This window comes from Ictidomys tridecemlineatus, chromosome 5 (genome assembly GCF_052094955.1).
Source record: "Ictidomys tridecemlineatus isolate mIctTri1 chromosome 5, mIctTri1.hap1, whole genome shotgun sequence".
In the NCBI taxonomy this organism is placed as follows: Eukaryota; Metazoa; Chordata; class Mammalia; order Rodentia; family Sciuridae; genus Ictidomys; species Ictidomys tridecemlineatus.
Window position 1 is genome coordinate 192,973,437 of NC_135481.1, and position 21,743 is coordinate 192,995,179.

Consider the following 21,743-nt stretch of genomic DNA (forward strand, 5'->3'; position numbering starts at 1 on the left):
CGGTAGTGACTGCTGAATGGACGGGCGGATGCACTTTCCTTTCGGCAGGGCCGGCTCTGAGCAGCTGCTTTGTAGTCACGAGGTTCTTGACCAAGGTCATGGGACGGGAAAACTGACCACACCAAACCGCCACGGGATCATGGGGCTCTGCTGCTGGGGGCACAGGGCCCTCTGCTGCCTGCTTCCCTCCCTCAGCCAGGCGTGGTCCCCACAGACACCACCCGGGCCACTGACGTCCCTGGCAGCGTCGACCCTGCCTCCCGGGGGAGCCCTTGGTTGAGTCAGGCGGGAGGCACAGCAGGCCTCCGTGAGAGCACCCCAAAGGAAGGGAGGCCACGGCCCCGCGGTAGGTCCCCATCCCACGGGTGGCCTCCACGTCCCCACGGAAGCTTCTGGAAGAGAAGGGAAGGACGTTGTTGGTAGAGGTCGGGGTTATTCCCTTTCCAGATGACACCAGGCACATGGCCTCAGGGACAGGCCTGTGCTGCCACGTGGTCGACGGGTGACCCGGCAGGCACTGGGGGACTTCATGTGTGACAACGGGTACTGAAACATGGCCTCCTGAGGAGAACGTGCTAGAACACGGGCTGGATTTCAGTAGCCACAAACGTCAGCTTTATTTTGAAACATGAGACACAAAATTAAGAGAACAGTTTAAAAACACTTCAGAATTTTAGGTTATAATTGAAGCCGTGGACTAAACGAGTAAATGCGAAATGAACGGATTCAGCGTGGCTCGTTTTCCCGTGGAGTCTCTTCCCCTTGGGTTTTTGACAAACAGCCTTCAGATCCGACTTTAAATCATGTCGCCAAGTGGGTCACTGCGAGGGAGGCTGCCTCCATTCTCCCGGAGGACAGCCTCGCCGTTGACCCCTCTTGTTTGAAGCAGTCGATCCTGTCCTGATCTTTAGTTTTCTGACCTTTGATTTGTAGTTGGACCAATCCACCAGCTTGTCGAAGGCTTTAAATAGAAATTGACTATTAAACATCACATTATTCAATTCCATGAAGTCCCACATTTTGGGGGGGTCTGTCCGATTTCATTTTGTGATTGATATGGGATTGTCTTGGGTTTGCAACATCCAATGTTCAACACCACCCTGGCAAGTCTGAATAGGGACAGGAAGCGGCACGAAACGGGAAGAATGTTTCATTAGTCTGTGTGATGGCAACTTCTCCGGATGCTTCTCGGGATGGTGGGGGAAAGGGCTACAGTGGAGAGATCAGAAGCAGAATACAGGGATGTGTGTCAGTCTGGTTCCCATGGCTATAATAAAATACCCGAGGCTGGGTACTTTAGAAAGAAAAGGGGCTTATTTAGCTCTCAGTTTTGGAGGCTGAAAGGGCACGATTGGACAAGCCATTGGTTTGGCCTCTGGTGAGAACCTCCTGGTAGTACTTCTGCATCACGATGCACGTACACAGGTAAGAAGTCAGGTGGCGTGACCCAGGGTCAGGTTCACTCTCACCACAGCCCATTCTCCTGGGAACTGACGGGCCACGGAGAACTGCCTTCCAACAGCAGCAGGACCCCGTGGCCCAGCCACCTGCCCCCAGGCCCTCCCCTACAGTCCCTCAGGACCACCACTCGGGGACCGAGCTCCCCACACACTGTCCCTGGGGGAAATGGCATCCGAACCCTGGTGGTGGGAGAGGCACGGACCCGAGGACTGGGACCGGCCCGTGAGATGACCCCACTCCTGGCTTCTCTTCTGCGTGGAGAGAGTCTCTTGTTTAAGCCCCAAGCCCAGCGGGATCCAGGCTGAGGCCAAACCCCACCCAGCCCAGGCCTCCGGGACTACAGTGCACCACTGTGGCCATCCCTGTGAAAGGGCCACCAGACGCCACCGGGCAATCCTGGGGCGGGACGCAGCTTCCCTTCCACCCCCCAGCAAGACCCCCAAAGCTAAAGTGCTCATGTGCTTCCAGGGGCCAAAAGAGCCTGCGACCGCTGTGGGCCCCACGTGACCTTAGACGGGCCTTAGAGAGCTCAGGGGGTGGGCTCAGGGCTGCTCCCGGCAGAGGAGGCAGAGGACGGGAGGCTGGGGCTGAGCCTCTGCACCCTCCTGCTTCCGGCCTCTGGGAGACCCCGCCCTACCCAGACTCCAAGAGCAGGTCCCCGGGGACACTCTGGCTGAGCGTCCCCTGCCTGGTCCCGGTGGGTTTCGTTAGAGGCCTGCATGTGGGGGTCAGGGTGTGGAGCACCCAGGCGTCCACTCCCAAGGGGCCTCTGGTGAGAAAGGGAGCTCTGATCCCAGGGCTCTGTGCACAGAAGCACGGAGGAGCCTTTGGGAGCCGAGAGGGAAGTGCTCACCCCCACGATAACCAGGAGCGGCGCCGCCCTGCACACTGTCCGCGAGGCGGGCCTGGCAGCCGAGGAGAGCTGATGACCGCTGCGGCCAGCTGCTGAGTGCTCCGGTCACGCCTCGTTCCCACTGCTCGTCCCCTGCCACGTCCACCCGTGCTCCAGGAGAGGTGGGACCGCTGGGTTCCAATGACCTTATTCACTGAACTGAGAGGGGCCACGGTCTCCCGTTCAGTACCCTCTGGCCAGAAGGCCGCTCGGCCGCCCCCTGCTCCTTGGACAGTGAGACGCAGGGGAGAGCTGTTGGGACCTGATGATTAATTCACCCAAGACCAGCCACCGTGAAGGGCAGAGCTGGGACGCGGCAAGAGGAAGGCACGGGCCAGAGGCCACCCAGCCAGAGAGTGGGGAGCAGGGGCCACCATCCCGGCCGGGAGGCCACACCCTCCAGTGTGCCGGCACCTGCCCTGGAGCAGCGCTGTCCCCAGGGTGACTCGCCAGGGCAGGTCAGTGGCCTGCCTGGGGCTGGGGGACCAAGAGCCAAGCCTGCTCAGGATGGGTCACACCAGGGACAAACTGCCCCCCGGTTGCCTCCCTCGATTGCGAGCCAGGTCCCCTGTGGGCTGTCCTCCCAGGAGGCTGTGGAGGAACGGTCTAGGGGACAGGCGGTCATGGCCGCCCAGGGGCCACCTGGAGACCTGAGGCGACTCTCTCCACCGTGGCCGGTGTCCATCCAGCTGGAGGAGGAGGCTGGCTGACCCGGGCACTCTTGTCCACGGGTTTCCAGGGACAGCTCACTGGAGGTGGCTTCCTCTCTCCTGGCTCAAGCTGCCAGTTCTGCCTCCAAGGAGCACCTAGAGGCCAGAGGCCAGAGCCCTCAGGGCACACGTCTGCCTGCGGGGGTTGGGCACGGATGCAGAGGGGCCGCGGTGGCGGACCACCAGAAGGGCCAGCACCTGTGTTCTTCCATGCAGTGACCCACATGCAACCCACGGACAGCTCGTGACAAGCCCTGGTCCCATCTCGGAAACAGAGGCCTCGGGCCACCAGGCTTGGCTTCCTTCTGCGGGGACTGTGACTACGCCGCCCCCTCCCGTCCTGTGTCCTTTCCTTCCCGGGGTCTGACGGCTGCTGCCCTGGGTTTGGCTGCTCCTCCTCCACCAGCACTGCGCTGACCCTGCGCCTTCTGCTGAGTCTGACCCGGGGACTGGGACGGGGACGTGGACAGGGACATCTGAATTTCGAAGGAGGAAAAGAGGAAGGAAGAGAAAGCCCCTGCGGTGATCAGGACAGAGGATGGAGGACGGAGGACGATGGAGGACGAGGACGCGGAGGACGAGGACGAGGGAGGACGAGGTGGAGGAAGGAGCCCTGAACAGCTCACGCTGGCCCCGGGTGGGCCACGGCCTGTGGGTGGAGGCCACCGACCCAGCCACAGGGCTCTCGCCTGCCCTTCAGCCTTGGCCAGCGCATCCAGTCCACTTCTACCTGTTATCCTGACCTTGGGGAATTCCAGACTCCAGGAAAGAGGACAGCGAGGGGGACATGCATCCACCCCACAGCACCAGGGGCAAAGGGGACGCGTGGGTACAGAGGGGGCTCTGATCCCGACCCGGCTCCCCCTCACCAGGAACCCGGGGGGCGGCCAGGTGGGCCAGCGTTTCTGTACAGGGCCTCACGGTCAGTATTAGGCTCTGGGGGCCCAGGAGCAAAATGAGTAGCACACACAGAGAACAAAATAGAAACCAATTTCCACCCATTGTTACGATGACATTCCAGCTGTCAGGAGAGGGATGGACCGTGGGACTGTCTGCTCGCTTGTTTTGAGGGCTGGGACTGAACTGGGGCCTCTATCCCTCAGCTGCGTCCCCAGCACTTTTTACATTTTTTAAGATTTTGAAACATGGTCTCACTAATTTGCCCAGGTTGGCCTCAAACTTGGGATCCTCCTGCCTCAGCCTCCTGAGTAGCTGGGATTACAGACGTGCACCTCCCCATTCTGCCTGAGTACATGAAAATAATAATAAAAGTAATAATAATAATAAAGATTTACAGATGAGAAGAAAAGAATTTGGGGGGGGTGATATTTCGTTCATGTGGGAATTCACAGTGTTCTCTGTCTTTGGAATCAAAGACGATTTTTGCATTTCCCCCACCTTTTAAAAATGCAAGTCATTCTGAGCCTTCATGGCGTAGAGAGCAGGGCCGGGGCTGGTCTCAGCGGCCTGCAGGACGTATTTTGCAGATCCCTGAGTGGACCGGCCAGGGACCAGTCCACTTCTCCATCCACCCAGGGAGACTTCTGGAGCATTCTCAACACCGCGGAAACATGGAGAAAATCAGCAGCTCCAAGCACCTTCTGTTGGCAGAAGTAAACCTCGATGCCAACGGGGCTCGTGGCTTTGGTTTGGTTGATGCAAATGCTCCCACCGGAGACCCTGGCCTCCCCAGGGTGTGTCCTCCTGCTCCGGGCACAGGCAGCCCTCTCTGCAAAGGAGGCTGCCCCCCGGGTGCTGTGCCCCCAGGTAGGGACCTGCCCCTCCCCCGCTGTGGCCTTGGTGACCGAGGGCCTCCCTTGCCCTGGCCATAGGCCCGTCTCACTCAGTCCATCAGAGGCCCAGCGGGTGGGAACCCAGGGGCAGACTGGGTTCTGAGCGAGGCTCCGTCCTGTGGCTCTCCGTGTGGGGACCTGTGGAGGGACACTTTCCCACACTGAGTGGGACACAGCCCGTGGCCAGGGGCGTGCGTGGGTTGGAAGATGATGGTGTCCCCACCCACGGCCCGTGTAGCCGGTGCCAGTGACTCCCAGCTGGTGTGCCCCAGGAAGTCACTGTGGACAGCGAGTGGGCAGAGGCCACGTGCTTGCTCCCAGGGAAAGCCAGGCTGTTCCCAGGGGCCCCCGACCACAACCCCGTCACCCACCAATCGTAGGTGACCGCCTGCGTGTTTCTGCTTGAAAACACCCTCCTAAGAGACCCCCGAGGCCAGACACAGCCCCACACTGGAGCCTACCCTGGGCGCGGGAGGCTCGTGGGCCTCTCTGGAATCTAGCGCTCGGAGCTGACCCAGCGTGCGGTCACCCCCGGCCTCTCCAGGGCCCGCCTCCTGGACCCAGGGACACCCAGACCCAAGGTGCTCACGTCCCTTACACAAAGCCGCACGGCGCGGGCACAGAACCCGGGGTGGGGCTCCGGGAACTGGGTCCCGTAACACAGTAGCAAGGGATCATGGCCACACGGCAGCGTCTAGGGGACGGGAACCTCTGGCGAGCTCAGGAGGGCTGGCTGCGGTCTGGCTTGCCCAGCCTTTGGTTGGGTGGTTGGTGGAGTCTGCAGATGTGGACCCTGGGGCCCGGAGGCCCGTGTACTTCCTCAGGCAAGGAGGGGCTCTTCTGTGTGGACCAGCCGTGACAAGGTCTCCCCGCAGTGTGACCCAGCCAGGAATGTGCCCCCCGGGGACTCACTCTGCTCTGCTGCGCGTGTCTGGGAGTGACTGCAGGAAGCCGGCGGGTGTCCGTCTGGGCGTGCAAAGTGACGGGGATCGGCTGCCCCTGGTGTCGCCGTGACAAGGACCGCTCTTCTCGGTTCCCTGCATCCTGACTGTGGACAGGGGTGTGTTCATCCGCGGCCCCAGGGGGCAGTGGAAGGCCATTGTCACCGTCCCCTCTGGTCTCCCACTAGGCGGCCAGTGAGGGAAGTGACATGAGTGAACAAACACTTTAAAGTGAGTTGATTCAAAACAAAATCAAGTCAGTGTTCACCTGCACAGGGTCCGCAACCGGCTAAGAGCCAACACCCGAGGGCCCAGAAGCCCGCCCACTCGGCTTGGCCCGCGGACGTCCAGTCCCAGAACTGAAGTCGGCTCCAGTGAACCGCCAAGAGCAGGAGGCTCCCGGAACCCCACGATTCTCTTCATCACCCCAAGCCTGGCTGGCCACCCCGGGGCAGCCAAGGAGGAACCATGAGACCCTCAGGCTGGAGCCAGGACCACGGGCAGCGGGTGACCTGGGCCAGTGCACAAAAGAAGCGTCAGGGAGCCGGGTGCAGTGGCCCAGGCCTGCAACCCCAGGGACTTGGGAGGCTGAGGCAGGAGGATTTCAGGTTGGAGGTCAGCCTCAGCAATTTAGCAAGGCTCTGAGCAACTCCCTGAGGGGCAGGCCCTGCTCACCTCAGGGTCGGCTCTCAGCAACACAGAACCTCTCACTGAGCTCTCCTTAAAACCTGAGGGACCCTCTCCCCCAAACCACACCCGCGAGGTGACGGGGCTGCCCGGCGCTGGCTAGCGCTCCCTGCCTCCCTGGGCCAGACCCAGGGCCAGACACCAGCCCCGTGACGGTGCCTTGACGCCGGTGGCGTGGTGACCTCTGCTGCACAGGTGTGGCCTCGGGAGCTCTGAAGGTAGGGACCCCGCTCACCACCACCACAATCTCTCAGGGACAAAGACAGAGGGGCCAGGCCCAAGTGTGTCAACCCCAGAGCCTGGCACCGGCCACAGTCATGCAACTCTGTGTCAGAGTCTCCTGCTGTGAATGGGCAGAGTGAGCTGCCCAGAGCTCCCCAGAGCCCCCCAGAACAAGACCCTGGGCTAAAGCCAGGGGGGGCCAGAGACCAGCACCCTGCGGTCCCAGACCCGGACACCCCCATTGCCAACCTCCTCCCCGCAGGAGCTCCGTCCTGTACACGGTGACATGCCTCTTGGGGTCCCCAGAGGGCGGGTGACCGTCTGGGCACCTGACTAGGTGGGGGCAGGGCCGGGCAGGCTCCCACTCTTCCACAAGGTTCCGCCCAGGGTCCGGCGGGAACTGCTCTTAGGGGAGAGCCCTCTTGAAAGAGGAGAGCAAAACGGGAAGTTGGGGAGCGCAGGGAAAGACGGGTTTGGATCAGATCCTCGAGCCCTGGACTCCGCCATTCCTGAGGCTGCTGGAGTTCAGACCTAATGATCACGTGAGGTCATGAGCGCAGCTGGCATTTTCCTGAGGGACAGCTGCTGCACCTCCATGCCCCTGAGCCGGATCTCCCTCCCCTGGTGGGCTTCCTGTTCACACCTGAATCATCAAGAGGACAGAACGCGCAACTGTCCCGGACCCGGGTCTCGATCACTCCTAAACACGGGGCTGCGGGGGTTTCCTGCCCACCCACAAGGTGCGAGGCAAGGGTCAAGGCGGCTGTGATCCCCACGGGAACAGAGATCCTATGAGAAAAGCCACCAGACTCCTGTGACTACAAATGGCCTGTGCAGACAGGAGGCCCCGTGTCGCAGAGCCCCGAGGCCTGCGCCCAGCCAGGAGCCGGGTTCCCCGCGGGGACCCTAAGGCACGGGCAGGAGGCTCAGGCCTGACCGCCCACACCTCGCAGGCCAGCCGGGGGCACAGGCCGGGAACAGGCTCCGCTGGCAGCCGCCCCGCGAGGTCCTGGCGGGGTTTGGAGGAGGAAGCAGCACGTTCCTCTCCAACGCGCTGGAGAGAAGGAGGCAAGAAGCAGAGTGACATTTAGGTGCCAGGAAAACCATCCTCCCTCCTGCTGCAGAGCCGCCTCCAGAGGGGGGGGACGCAGGCGTGTGTCCCCCACGGCCTCGCAGGCTGAGGCACAGCCTTCAGGCCGGGGTCCTGCCAGCCTGCAGCCGGGGCCACCTCCGTGCTCCAGGGGCGGCAGGACGCACAGGGACGCTCTCGTGGGCTGTGCCAGGAGTGTGGGGAGGTGTTATTTTGGTCCTCGCCGTGGCCTGGTGACAGGCGGTTCTGTGCAGAAGGGGAGCTGGGGGCTGGAAGGCCTGTGCCGGGGCCCTAGCTCCACGCAGTGGTGAGGTGCCCGGCCACCCGCCCATCTGTGAATCAGGGGCCAGGCCTTTCCCTGAGGTCCTTCTGGCCAGGTCAGGGACACGGACACAGGGCACTGAGGTCACCTGCCCTGTTCCCCTCTCTCTCCTCCTGGAAGGTTGGGTCTGGCTGCTGCGAGGTTCTCTGTCCCCACTGTCTGCCCCCTGGACAGCAGCCAGCCGTGCTCAGCCCCATCCTCAGCCCCAAACCCAAGCTCCTGGCAGCCTCAGGACCACACTGGGCTCTGCTCAGCCACCTGGGCCCTGCTCAGCCACCCCTGGCCCTGCTCAGCCACCCCTGGCCCTGCTCAGCCACCCCTGGCCCTGCTCAGCCACCCCTGGCCCTGCTCAGCCACCCCCAGGCCCTGCTCAGCCACCCCTGGGCCTGCTCAGCCACCCCTGGGCCTGCTCAGCCACCTGGGCCCTGCTCAGCCACCCCTGGCCCTGCTCAGCCACCCCTGGCCCTGCTCAGCCACCCCTGGCCCTGCTCAGCCACCTGGGCCCTGCTCAGCCACCCCTGGGCCTGCTCAGCCACCCCTGGGCCTGCTCAGCCACCTGGGCCCTGCTCAGCCACCCCTGGCCCTGCTCAGCCACCCCTGGCCCTGCTCAGCCACCCCTGGCCCTGCTCAGCCACCTGGGCCCTGCTCAGCCACCCCTGGGCCCTGCTCAGCCACCTCTGGCCCTGCTCAGCCACCTGGGCCCTGCTCAGCCACCTCTGGCCCTGCTCAGCCACCTGGGCCCTGCTCAGCCACCTCTGGCCCTGCTCAGCCACCTGGGCCTGCTCAGCCACCCCTGGCCCTGCTCAGCCACCCCTGGCCCTGCTCAGCCACCCCGGGCCCTGCTCAGCCACCTGGGCCCTGCTCAGCCACCCCTGGCCCTGCTCAGCCACCCCTGGCCCTGCTCAGCCACCTGGGCCCTGCTCAGCCACCTGGGCCCTGCTCAGCCACCCCTGGCCCTGCTCAGCCACCCCTGGCCCTGCTCAGCCACCTGGGCCCTGCTCAGCCACCTGGGCCCTGCTCAGCCACCCCTGGCCCTGCTCAGCCACCTGGGCCCTGCTCAGCCACCTGGGCTCTAGCACCCCTCCACCCAGACTCCACCCAGCGCTGTCTCTCTGCGCCCTCGAGGCCACCATCTCACCCCTGGTGCTTCTTCCCAAAGGTCACCTCCTCCGAGAAGCCCTTCCTGGCCACCTAGTGAGGCACTGACCGCACTCTGGCCACTTCCAGCTCCCCTGAAGCCGTCTTGACTCATTTCTGGTTGTTGTCCGGCTCCCCCGGCAGAGCAGAGGCCGCGGGAGGCAGGAATGTCTCTGTCCAGCTCCCTGGTCCCTAGTGTCCCTGGGACAGCACTCAAATGTCAGGAAGAGAAAGGGAAGAGGGAGGGAGGGAGCCAGAGCCCTCCCCCGGGCTGGAGCCCCATCCCCCTCATTTGGGTCTTAGCTAGGGACACTTTCAAGTGAAACCAGCTTAAACACAAGAGGGAAGTTATTGGCTTAGGTTACTGAAAGTTTCCGGGTAGAGTCCATTTCAGGTAAAGCTGGATCCAGGAGCTCAAGTGGTCGTTAGAGATCTGACTCTCTCGGGGCTCTGCTGTCCTTTGTGCTGGCTTCATTCTCACGCACTGGAGTCCCCTCATGTCCCCACCTCCCCCATGTGGATGGCTGCCTTATATGTGACATGCCACAGGAGTCCCCTTGCATGTGACTTCCTTCTTTTGAGCCATGAGAGCCATGATGCCATGCTCCCATCACGGTTCACGGAGGGTCGGCCCAGCACCCATCATCCCTGCCTGCCCGTCACAGCGCCGCAGCAGCAGGACCCTAAAGCTGCTCTGGAGAGCCACGGCCCCACCCAGCCTCAGTCCCTGTGGCTCCCAGGGTGCTGTGGCTGGAGCTGCCCCCTCCCAGCTCCAGGGAGGGGCATGTGACCCTGGCCTGGCCAATGAGAGCAGAGCATTCTCCAGACCACAGTGGCCGGTTAGCAATGGCCGTGACCACCATAAACCTCCAGCCGGGGCCACTGACGCGAATCCCAGGACTTCTACCGCACGTTAATTAGCAGAGTCTTAATGAGTGTTCTGGTCGGGAAGGCTGGGACCCCACAGCGCCCACAGCGTGAAGAGTGTGTGAGGACGAAGCCGACACAGTCCGTCTCCAGTGAGCTCCTGGATGCAGCTTTACCTGAAGTGGAGTCTACCCGAAAATGTTCAATGACCTAAGCCAATAACTTCCCTCTGTGCCCCAGCTGGTTCGGCTTGACTCTGTCCCTTGCCTCTGGCAATGCTCTGACCCACAGAACCAGCACTAGTCAGCAGCTGGCTACTGGAGGCTCGTGAGGAGGCAGGCAGTGACACAGAAGGGGTGGGAAGTGGCCTACAGACCGAGGGGACTCTTTCCCCAACATTGCAACCCGCCAGGACAGCGCCGGGGCCACCCTACCACCCTCCCCTCACGCTGCTCCACGGCCACTAGGAAGAAGGGAGGGACGCCCAGAGCCGGGGGCAGAAGGAAGCCACGGCAGAGAGGCCCCGTGGGGTGCACAGAGCTCCAGACCAGGCTCTGCAGAAACAGCTGGGGACGCAAGGCACCAAAACAGGGCTCCTCAGCAGGACAGGCATCAAGTCCCCACCAAGGTGGCGGCTCAACCCTCCTGGGGTCCTGACGCAAGGCAGGGGCTCTCCCCCTGCTGCTGAGGCTGGAGCCTGGGCATCCGGGGGTGGGCTGCATTTGCCTGGCCTCAGCCCCCCGCTTGGGCAGCAGCCTCCCCCAAGGTCCTGGGGCAGTTTCAGGGGCACTGGGCAGTGGCAGGCGGGGAGCCGCCAGGAGGTGGGTGTTGGAGCAAAGTCCAGGTGTGAATTGTGCTGCTGTCAACCTTGATGTGGCTGTGTCCCTGGAGTATGCTGTTTTTAAGTCCTTTGGGCATAGACTGAGGAGTGGAACAGCTGGGTCAAATGGGGGTTGCATTCCCAGTTTTCAAGGATTCTCCCTACTGCTTTCCACATTGGCCGCGCCAACTTGCAGTCCCACCAGCAGTGTAAGAGTGTGCCTTTCCCCCCACCCTTACTGTTGTTTGTGCTCTTAATAGCTGCCATTCTGACTGGAATGAGATGGAATCTGAGAGTCGTTTTGATTTCATTTCTCTGATTGCTAGAGATGATGAGCATTTTTTCACCTATTTGTTGATTGATTGTATATCCTCTTCTGAGAAGTGTCTGTTCAGGTCCTTGGCCTATTTATTGATTGGACTATTTGGTTTTTTGGTGCTTAGCTTTTTCAGTTCTTTATAGACCCTAGAGATTAGTGCTCCACCTGATGTGTGAGTGGTAAAAATTTACTCCCAAGATGCAGGCTCTCGATTCACCTCACTGATTGTTTCTTTTGCTGAGAAGATTTCTCGTTTGAATCCATCCCGTTTATTGATGTATTTTAATTCTTGCGCTCTAGGGGTCTTATTAAGGAAGTCGGGCCTAATCCGACATCACGGAGACGGGGGGCCTACTTTTTCTTCTGTTAGGCGCAGGGTCTCTGGTTTACTTCCTGGGTCCTTGATCCACTTTGAGCTGAGTTTTGTGCGTGGTGAGAGACAGGGGTTTACTGCCTAAGGATTCCCCGTTCTCCCAGCTCCCTCTGCGAAGAGGCTCTCCTTTCTCCAGTGCACGTTGGGCTAATATGAGATGGCCATGCTGCTCGGCCCACCCGGTGGACACCTCTGTGCTGCCGTCCTGCGTCTCTGCCTTCCTGTCCCTCTCCCCTAAGCTGCAGGGCCACAGGGCCACCTCCAGCAAGGTCCATGGATACCTGGACTCAGTGCGTCGCAGTGAGCCCCCAGCACCCACGGCTGCCCCCCCTCCTCCTGCACTTCCTGCTCCAGGAGGGCGGCTCCAATCAGCCTGGCTCAGGTCTGTTCTGGTTCTTCTCTCTGCTTCTCCCCAGATCCCCAGTCGCCAGCCGCTGACCCTCCTTCCTGGTGGCTGCTGCTCTCCCTGCAACCCCCCTGGCTCAGCAGCCGGTCGGCTGCCCTGGAACACAAAGCTGATCCATGGTGACAGTCCCTTGCCAACACAACAAGTCTCAACTACTCACCGTAGTGGCTTAGGAGCCCTCTCCTGAGCTGATTTCTGGCCAGGAGAAAAGCAGGTGTTCAAACGCTCCCCCCACTCCAGGCGCTTTCCGACTCTGTGGGCCACACGGTCTCCATGGCAGCTGCTCAGCTGCTCAGCGACTCTGCTGTTGCAGTGAGAAATCAGCAGCAGGCATCAGGCACTCGAATGGCTGTGGCTGTGTGCCAATAAAACTTTATTTACAGAAACAGATGGTGGGCCGCATTCGACCTGTGGACCACGGTGGGCCACCCCCTGGGCTGAAGCAAGGAGCTGAGCACTCGCCGTCTCCAGGCCTCAGAGGCCCCATCTAGAAGATGAGGATGTGGAGAACCTGTGCCAGGCAAAGCTCTGCCTTAAAGAGGCGTCACCTGGAGGAGCTAGTTTCTGTCGCTTCTAAATTTTTCCTCTCCCTGTCCTGAAGCCATGCCTCCTACTCAGAGGGAGACGGAGGCTCTGTCCACCTTGAGTCTTTCTCAGAGTCCCCTCCCTCTCCTTGCTGGGACCTGGGGTCTGGCACTGCATGAAACTGGTTCCTTTAACCTGGGCAGGGCCTTCTCAGGGCCCTGACAGGGGACAGAGGCAGTGCTGCCATTTAAACCAGAACCTTCTCCACGGCCCTCATCCCGCCAAAGGACGGCTGTCCTGGACCAACCACTCACCTCCCCGGGACCCCACCCGCCCAGCAGGCAGTGTTCTGGTCTAGGGGCCGAGACTGAGGCTGTTCCCCTCTGTTTGGATATGAGGTGTCCCCCAAAAGCTCATGTTAGACAAGGCAAGAAAGTTCAGAGGTGAAATGATTAGATGGTGAGTTGTGACCAGTCGTGGATTCGTCCACTTGGTGGCTTTGAAGGGTCGACTGGTGGTGACTGTAATTGGTGGGGACTGACTGCAAGAAGCAGGCCACGGGGCGTGCCCTCGGGCTGTATCGTGCCCCTGGCTCCTCACTGTCTCTCTGCCAAGATGGAGCAGCTCCTCGGGGCCACGCCCTTCCACCATGAAGCTCTCCCTCTCCGCAGGCCCAGAGCAGAGGGGTCAGTGACCACGGATCGAAACCTCCAAAGCCTCGATGGGGAAATGAACTCTCCCTCCTCCATGTTGTTCCTGGAGGGTGTTCTGGTCACAGTGGTGAAAAGCCGACGGACCCCCACCCCACCCCGTCCCTCTACAGAATCCTGCTTCTTAACCAAGCAGGTGGACTCCCCGGGAGACCACAACCCAGCCTGCCTGGCCGCCACCACGCTCTGCCCAGTGGATGGTTTGCCAGGAGGTGACGTGCTCGTCTTTCATCTCCAACTGCTACCTGGACATGGGTGGGCAGGGCGCCATCCTGAGCTGGCCAGGTGGCCTCCAGAGCCACCCTAGGGAGGAGCTGGGCTGACTCCACAGGGTCCAGGCCCAGCTCTGCACTGTCCCGCCCAGGCTCTAGGGTAAGGGAGAAGCAGCCGGCTTTGACGCAGCCCCATTACCCAGGCGCCTGGTTACCCACAGCGAGACCAACTCCCAGCCGACGAGTGTGCTGGGCAGCCTGAGCTCACCTCCCAAGAATGTCCCACCCCCATCGCAACGTGTGGACCAGGCACTGCTTTCTGGATTCACTGAACACCTACTGTGTGCTGGGCACTGAGCCAGATGCTGGGGGGACCATACAGAGGCGAACCGAGGTCCTTGCACGCTTGTGGGGAAGGGAGAAGTACAGCAGCTCAGACACACAGACACACTAGACCTGCGACAGGTGTCACACTGACGCCTAGAGAGGCTGAGGTGTCCCATAGCTAATAAGTGGCGGTGCACAATCCAGGCCAGGCTCCCGACTGCTCCCCCAGCCGTGACGAGAAGCTCACCGCAGGCAGACGCGTCTCAGAAGGCCACCCCAGCAGAGCCAAGGACGGGCTCCGCTTGAGCCCCAGCTTGGAACCTGGTGGCTCCCAGGCATTTGGTCTCTGCTCCCTCTGCACAGCCTGGGAGGGAGGGGCGGTTAGAATCCTGACGCCAGACATGAAGAAACCAAGGGGAGGGGACGAGAGTCCGCCACGCTTGCTGATGGAGGGGAGGGCTGTTGGGGTTTCCATCTTCCTGGCTGAAACACCTGTGGGCAAGGGGCTGGGGCACCTTGGAGGTCTTACCCAGTTCTGTGCCTCGTCCTCGTCCTAAGCTAGATAGGAAGAATGTCACCGGTCATCTGCTCTGGGAGTGCCCAAGCCAGGCCATCTCTGGTGGTGCTGGGATTCCTGTGCAGGTTGGCCAGGTGCGACTGTGTGCACCTGAGAACAGGGAGCCCTCCCCATCCACGGCCACACACAATGTGTGGAGGAGGACTAGACGGAGGACTAGTCACCTCCGTCCCAGCAGCCGCTCACCCTTCCTCGGGGACAGTGCCTCTAGTGTCTTAGGGCACAACCCCTGGGCTAACCTAAGAAATGAGGTGTGTGACACAAGCCCGGACGCATGGGACAATTGCCTGGTCACAGCAGCTGGTTCTGGGAGGGACACTGGGCTGGTGAGGTAGAAGGAGACCCCAGGTTGCTCCGAGGCTGGCAGCCGTACGGCCGGGAAGGGAGAGCACAGAGTGGAGGGAGGGGGAGAAGCTGAGGCTCGGGGAGGGGGAGAAGCTGAGGCTCGGCTTGCATCAGCCGAGTCCCCAAAGAGCCACACACCCCTGGATGCGCACATAAATCAACGCACTTCGTGCAGGTAAATCCATCTATGTGTGTGTGTGTGTGCTTTCTGCCACCAAGTCTCTGTCTCATTTGAGCCAAAGTGTTCGAAGGGACATCTTGTCTTGGGCCTGTCACTCACTTAATTAATGACTCCAACTTGCCCTTTAAGGGAAGACCTCCTCCGCTCCATGAATCTTTCAGCAGAGCCACACTGGGCTGTCTGAGCAGGTCTGTCATTGATGGACTCTGTCCATCCTCAACAGCATTAAAGGTCACTTCAAAGAGGAGGATTAACTATGACAACATCGTTTGCCTGTAGAACTAGCACAGGGACTTAGTCACGGCTGGTTTCATATTTTACTTAGATTCATATCCATGTGTCTCATGTTTTCAATGGGACAGAAAGTTCCAGAAGGGAAGAGTCATGTCCTACGAATTCAACAAACAATGATTTATTGCCTGAGATATGCTCGACACTGACTAGAAAGCAGGATCCCAGAGTAATGAAACAGGCCGCTGTCCTCTCCATGGCCAAGGTGATAAGAGTGCGCGGTGACAGGGTGCTCTGACTGCACGTCGGAGAAATGCAGCTTGAGCGGCCACAGCCTCTCTCCACCTTGCAGAACAGCCCTTTGCCATGGGGGCTCACTGGAGCCCGTGCAAATGAAAAGTGCAAAGTCCTGCCCCTGGGCTGGATGATCCAAAGTCCTAGGAATGCCACTTGGGACCATCTCGGCACAGCAAGTCAGTGCTTCCGGGGCACAGCCCTCAGCATCCCCGCAGCCGCACCTTCCCTGATGGAGGATGAGCGCAGGTCAACATAAGTTGCATCCTGATTGGACCTTCCAGGTCACGCCTCTGCCTGTGAACCAATCAGAGCCCACCATGGACTCTGTAAACCAATCAGGACCTTCCAGGTTACACCCCTGCCTGTGGACCAATCAGAGCTCACCATGGACTCTGTAAACCAATCAGGACCTTCCAGGTTACACCCCTGCCTGTGAACCAATCAGAGCCCACCATGGACTCTGTAAACCAATCAGGGCCCACCACTGGAGCAAGGGGGTGGAGTCATCTTTTCCCAAAGAATGAAGGAGATTCTGGAAGGGGAAAGACTAGTTGGTGGCAGATACCCCTGTCTCCCTCAGATATGGGCCCTGGCACCGACGCCAGTCCTGCCGGTGTCACTGGGCTGCACTCCCCGTGAGTGCTCAAGATGCAGTCAGGTCACGAGGACGTCAGCAGCAGAGGCCCTGTGCATGCGACGCTTCCGTGCCACACACCACGGTGCCCTACGTTTGCCATCTTAGGTCTCATTTCCCTGGTCTTGGTTATTTGATTTCCATTTGTGGTTATTTTCATTTTGCAGATTTGCAAACTGAGGCCTGGGAGCCGAAGTGACTGACTCGCCTGAACTGAAAGGTGAAGGAGGCGCCCTCTCCCCTCGGCTGCCTGGATGGCCAAGGTTCCAGTCACACCCACGCGCTGGGTGCTCAGCTGGATGGGCGAGGCTTCAAGGCGCGCAGGAGGTAGAAACTGCCTCTCCACTGTGGTCGCTCGACAGCTCCGCAGCCGTTTCCTCCAGGGTGCTTTACAAATCCCCAGTGGGCAGTCCCTGCTGCTCTGCCCCATCTCCCTCCAAACTGCAGGGAAATGCAACCGAGAGACTTCAGTGTCCGTTTGGATCACATGATGCTCCAAATGAACACTAACTGAGCCACTAGCATAAGCTCGACACCATATTACCTTGCATTGTCAGTGGAAACGTGGGGCATTCCTTGAGAGGACTGCACAATCGGTGCCCACTGTCCACTTTCTCTAGGACAGTGGGATGTCTCACAAACTGCCTCCCTTTAGGACAGGTATGCCGTGACTGCACAGAGAAGCAGGGCCAGAGGCGGGCAGTGGCCCTAGGAGCAGCCCTGAGTGGGCCCCGAGGCCTTCTGACTTGATTCCCTCACTGGTCCTGCCCCGACGCTCTGCCCAGGTTCCAGGTGGTACTCTGGGCTTGGTCAGATGGGTCTGCACCAAGGAGTCCTCTGCCCCAGCAAGTCCCTACTTCTGATGGCCACAGGCCAGGGTGGGGCCAGGGTAGAAGAGAAGGAGGAAGAAGATGGCAGAGCATCTCTCCCCCTGGCAGAACAGGCGCTTTGCCATGGGAGCTCACTGGAGCCCTGAGCTGGCACCGCCCCCCCACCATGGCTCTGCCCTTTCTGCAGGTGGTGAAGGAGCCTCCTGCTGCCTCTGCTGCCCACTCGGCCTCCGGAGGAACCCCTGGAGCCCTGCTGAGCCTGGCCTCCTGGGACTTTCCTGTTCTCTGTGCACTCCCCTCACTCCATCAGGATCACCTCTGGGCGGGGCTGGAGCTCAGGGGGAGGGCTTGCCAGGGCTGAATTCCCGCCCCGCCCCACGGCCAGGCTGCTCAGCGGGGCCAGTACACAAATGCAGGAGGACCTGCCTTGGGGACAGGGCTGCCCACGAGCTGTGGCCTCAGGCACGTTTTTTTTTTAATAGTCTCTGAACCTCCTCTACAAATTGGGCACCAGAGTGCCACGTACCCACCATGGTAGCTGCCCCTCTCTGACATGAACCATGGGACCTCCTCAGTCTGGAGTCAAGAAGCACACAAACCTCAAGCCCCCCCCAGCCCGGGGCCACCCCTAGATCTCGCCGGCTCGACCAGAAGCAGCCAGGGCACTTCTTAAAGGATGTCTTAAGACCTAGAAAGGCCTGCTGAATGTGCAGAACTCAGCTCAGGGTCTACCCCCCAGGCTCCCAGCCCCGGGCTACATCATCATGACCTTGTGTGCCTTTGTCAATACCTCTGTGCCTCGGTTTCCCCGTCTGTAAATGGTTCATAACTGTAATACGATCTTACAGGGTGGGCTTACCTGGACAGGGCAGGGAAATGAGTTAAAACTGTGCCTGGCCCTGGAGAGACTTAGGCTCAGTAAATGCCGGCTGGTAATTCCTTAAAGTCGAAGTCGCTGAGTGGAGGGGCAGGTGGCCTGTGAGGACCGTGTGGCCCCTCATTTCCCCGTCTCTGTCTGGGATTCAGCACTCCATCGCTCTTGTCAGAAGATTTCCTACCTTCTCTGAGCCTGGGTCTCTTCTCCAGGTGGGGACAATGACTGATTGGTTGGCTCCAGGGGGTGGCGGGGAAGGCTATTTATGTTCAATGCTCTCGGTGCAGAAGCCGGTCACCACAGCGGGCAGACTCTGTCCTCCAAAGGCCACTGGCTTTCCAGACACTTTGGGGCGTCGAGGAAGGTGGAGCCACCAGGGTCGGCCAGGTCCTGGCGAGAGCGGCACAAGGTGCTTCACGCTGCACCCGGCTTCCTTCCGGGAAGTGAGCACAGACCAGGCCCAAGTTGGCTAAGGGACAGCCCAGTATAAGCCCCGGGGCGGGTGTCCAGGGAGCCTCTGGTGGACGGACCCCGCTGCCATGCGCACTGCGGCTCAGGGCAGGAAGTCGTGGTGTCCTTGGGTGTCACTGCTCGGGGACTCTGGGCTGGCACCGGGCTTCCTCTGGACCAGCCCCGTGGGCCTTTTCTATTTGCTGCTTTGCTCTGACCCCTCAGTGTGATAAATCGTAGCCACCAACACCAGTGTCAGCTGTGTGCTGTGAGTCCCCTGGGTGGCCTTGGGGACCTCTGATACCCTTCCACACCCCAGACACTCGCCTCCTAGTAATCTTCAGAATGTAAAAGCTTCAAATAGGCGTGGCCACCACAGTCAGGGGTCAGGGTCCTTACTTGCAAGACTCAAGTCACACAGTCTTCTTATTTTCTTTTTTAAAAAAAAAATCAAATTGATATTCACTTGCCGGGCCCGGTGGCCCATGCCGGTAATCCTGCGACTCGGGAGGCTGAGGCAGGAGGATTGCCAGTTTCAGGCCAGTCTCATGAATTAGGAAAGCCCCTGTCTCAGATAAAAAATTTAAAAATGACTGGGGATGTGGGTGAATGTTTTTTTTAAAAAGATTCGTCTGCTTAGGCACAGACCCAAGAGCCAAGGACCAAGACAGGGGGCCTGAGGGGGCGTGGTCCTCTCTCTCCACCCCAGGGGCTGCCCTCTCCACTGGGTTCCTGGCCATTTCCCTTGTTGACTGGAATGAGGACGGAGGAGGTGGAGAGGAGGGTGCTGATGGGAGTGACAGAAGAGGTGGGGACTGTGGGCGGGAGGAGACCCGCGGGAGATAAAGCAGGGGTGGAAATGGAGGGGCCGTTCTGTTGGAGAGGAGGACCCGGGGGAGGAGGGAGCAGGTCACTTCTCAGCACCATTTACTGGAGAAAGAATCAGGAAAGAACTTTTAAAAAGAAGGTCTCAAAGGTTCCCTCTTTGGTTCAAAAGAGACTGCAATTACTCTGAATCAGTGTGGGGTCGCTAAACCTCCCTCTCCCGCTCCCTGACACACGCGTGTGCACACACACGTGCACATAGGCCCGGGGGAGGCTATTTCAGAATCTGCCCAAAGTCACTGGGACCGTGAACTGATTTCCGTGGCTCGGCGTGCGTGCCGATTTGAAAGTCTCTCCCTCTTGGACTAATACAGTTTAGAACGCGTCATGGAAGATGCTCAGCTCAGGCCGAGGTCGGCTTAGGCTTCCTGGGTCTCTGAGTTTCCAGACACACTGTGGCGAGATCAACCTTTCTTTTCTCTCTCCATCACACGCCCTGCCGCCCAGCGGCAGCTCCCAGGCCCTGTAACCCTCTTGAGCGCAATTTCAAGAGGGCGACCAGCTCGGAGTGGGTTCTGGAATTGAAGGGTGATGGGGGTGAGAAAGAGGCCACCCGCCCGCAGGTGGCCGGAGAGGGGAGGGGCCGAGGGAGAAAGCGAGGTGCAGACCTGGACCCACGGGAGCCGCCCATTGCCCCCCTCAGGGGAAGGGGACCAGAGCTGCTGCGGCCGTGGCTGGACCTCAGCTCCACGGAGGCCCTCACCCAGGGCAGGCCCCTACACTGCCCAGCCTGTGACAGGTGACTGCAGCAGGCAGTGTGGAGAAGCCTGAGGCTGCAGGTGACCTTGACCTCACCTCCCTCAAGTCTCCCTGGGAAGAGGGAACCCCCCCCAGGCGACCCCTGGGACTGGGCCTCCCGAGGCAGTTCAGCCAGCGCCGGTGGCTGAGAACAGGCCCTGGGACGAGACCCTCGAGAGCCGGAACCTGGCAGCCAGCTGTGGGGACAGCTGGATCCTGTGGCCCAGCGGCCTCCTGAAGGCCCCGCGGTCTCTTTGCCCGACCCTGACGGCTGTCCACAGTCCCCTGCACTGTCCACAGTGCCTTCCGCGTCCCTGGCTGCGGGTGGAGGCCAGAGGTGGTGACAGACCAGGGCTCCGGAGCCCCTGGCAGCCCTCTGCGCTCGGCCCTGGGTCCCGGGGCCTGGGACTGCCCCAGAAGCCCTGTCTGTGCCCGAGTAGCCCGTGTGGCTCTGTCTGCTGAGGACGCAGAGGGGCCCACGGGGCTTTGGGGTCAGAGTCACCCCAGGCCCCTCACCAGTGGGGGCTCAGTGAGAGGCCTGACCTTTCTCAGCCCTGACGTCTTCCTCTCTGTAAGGAACGAAAGTCGCCTCCCCAGAGCCAGTGTGACAGCTCGCCATGTCCATGTGTAAAACCCTGAGCAGCGGCTGACGAGGCTGGGCACGTGACGCCCTGCCAGAGAGACCGTCCCCAACGGCCAGCACCTTCCCCGCGTGTAAAGACCAGGGCAGGTCTCAGGCCCTCCTCTGCGCCCTCCTGTGGAGCACGCCACGGCTCACGGGGGGTGGGGGCTCCCCTCGGCCATGTCCCCCTGCACCCTCCCAGTGGCCAGGGCCGGAAGGCAAGGTTCTCTGAGTAAAGCAGGGACACAGGACCCACCTGACACCCGGGGGTCATCGGGAATGCTTTCCTCCGTGCAGAGAGTGTGGGCTGCAGCAGAGAACATGCCCTTCCCTCTCTCTGCCTCGGCTGAGTGTCTCCCAACTGGGGCCAATTTCGTCTGGAGACATTTTTGATTGTTCCAACCAGGGGAGTGGATCAGGGAAGGGAAGGAGTTGGTGATATTAGTGAGCAGAGGACAGGGACACTGCTCAATGTCCTACAGTACACAGCAAAGTTCCTTAGGAAGTACGGTCCAACTCCCAATGTCTAGGTTAAGAAAGCCTGCTCTGGATGCAGAGGTGTGAAGGAAGGTATGATAGCTGGAGCTGTGGCAACAGTTTTGAGCTGCTGAAGATAAGATAACCTAAGAGGTAACAGGGGCCCTGGCATGAATCAGGGGCTACTGAAGCATCGCTGAGGATCGTCTTCACTGAGAACTGTCCGATAGCATATAAGTAGAATTTACAGGTACAGCTTTTGGGTCATGCCCTTAAAAAGTATGAACGTTCTTTCCCTTTAACCACTGGCTGGCAGACAGACACAATGAAAAATGGTCAGAAGGCAGATGTGGTGGCAGGAGCTAGAGCAGCCACCCTGGACCATGAGATAGAAACCGTGTGTGGAAGACGGCGGAACAGGAAGAAATAAAGAGCCTGGTTTCAGATGATGGCGAAGCTGCCCTACTAGCCCCCATATGCTCACACAGACTGTCTCCCAAAAGAGGAAGATATGTGGGCATCACTATTTTGGGACTCGGTTTCCATAGCTGAACGACTTTCTGAATTCAGGCGAGTTAGTTCCCGGGCTCATCTGTTCTTCAGAGCCAGACAGCGTTCAGAAGCAACATCATTCACTCGATTGTTCATTCATCCAACAAGTATTTTTGAATGTCTACCATATGCCAAGCGCTTGGTTAGGCGCGGAGGGTGCGGGAATGCTCTGCGGGCTCTTGGCTCCGCCCTGTCCCCCGCTGTCCCCAGCGGCTGCTTTCCACCTCCGCGATGCT

The 21,743-nt window shown here is 60.2% G+C and overlaps 1 long non-coding RNA gene across 1 annotated transcript; it reads right to left on the minus strand.

The window, feature by feature from the left end:
- Positions 1 to 592: 592 nt before the first annotated feature.
- LOC144378172 (uncharacterized) lies at positions 593 to 6,814 on the minus strand. Its single transcript, XR_013439792.1, has 2 exons — positions 2,315 to 6,814; positions 593 to 1,209 (listed from the first exon to the last, which is right to left on the minus strand). It is a non-coding gene; the product is annotated as an uncharacterized LOC144378172 (long non-coding RNA).
- Positions 6,815 to 21,743: the final 14,929 nt, after the last annotated feature.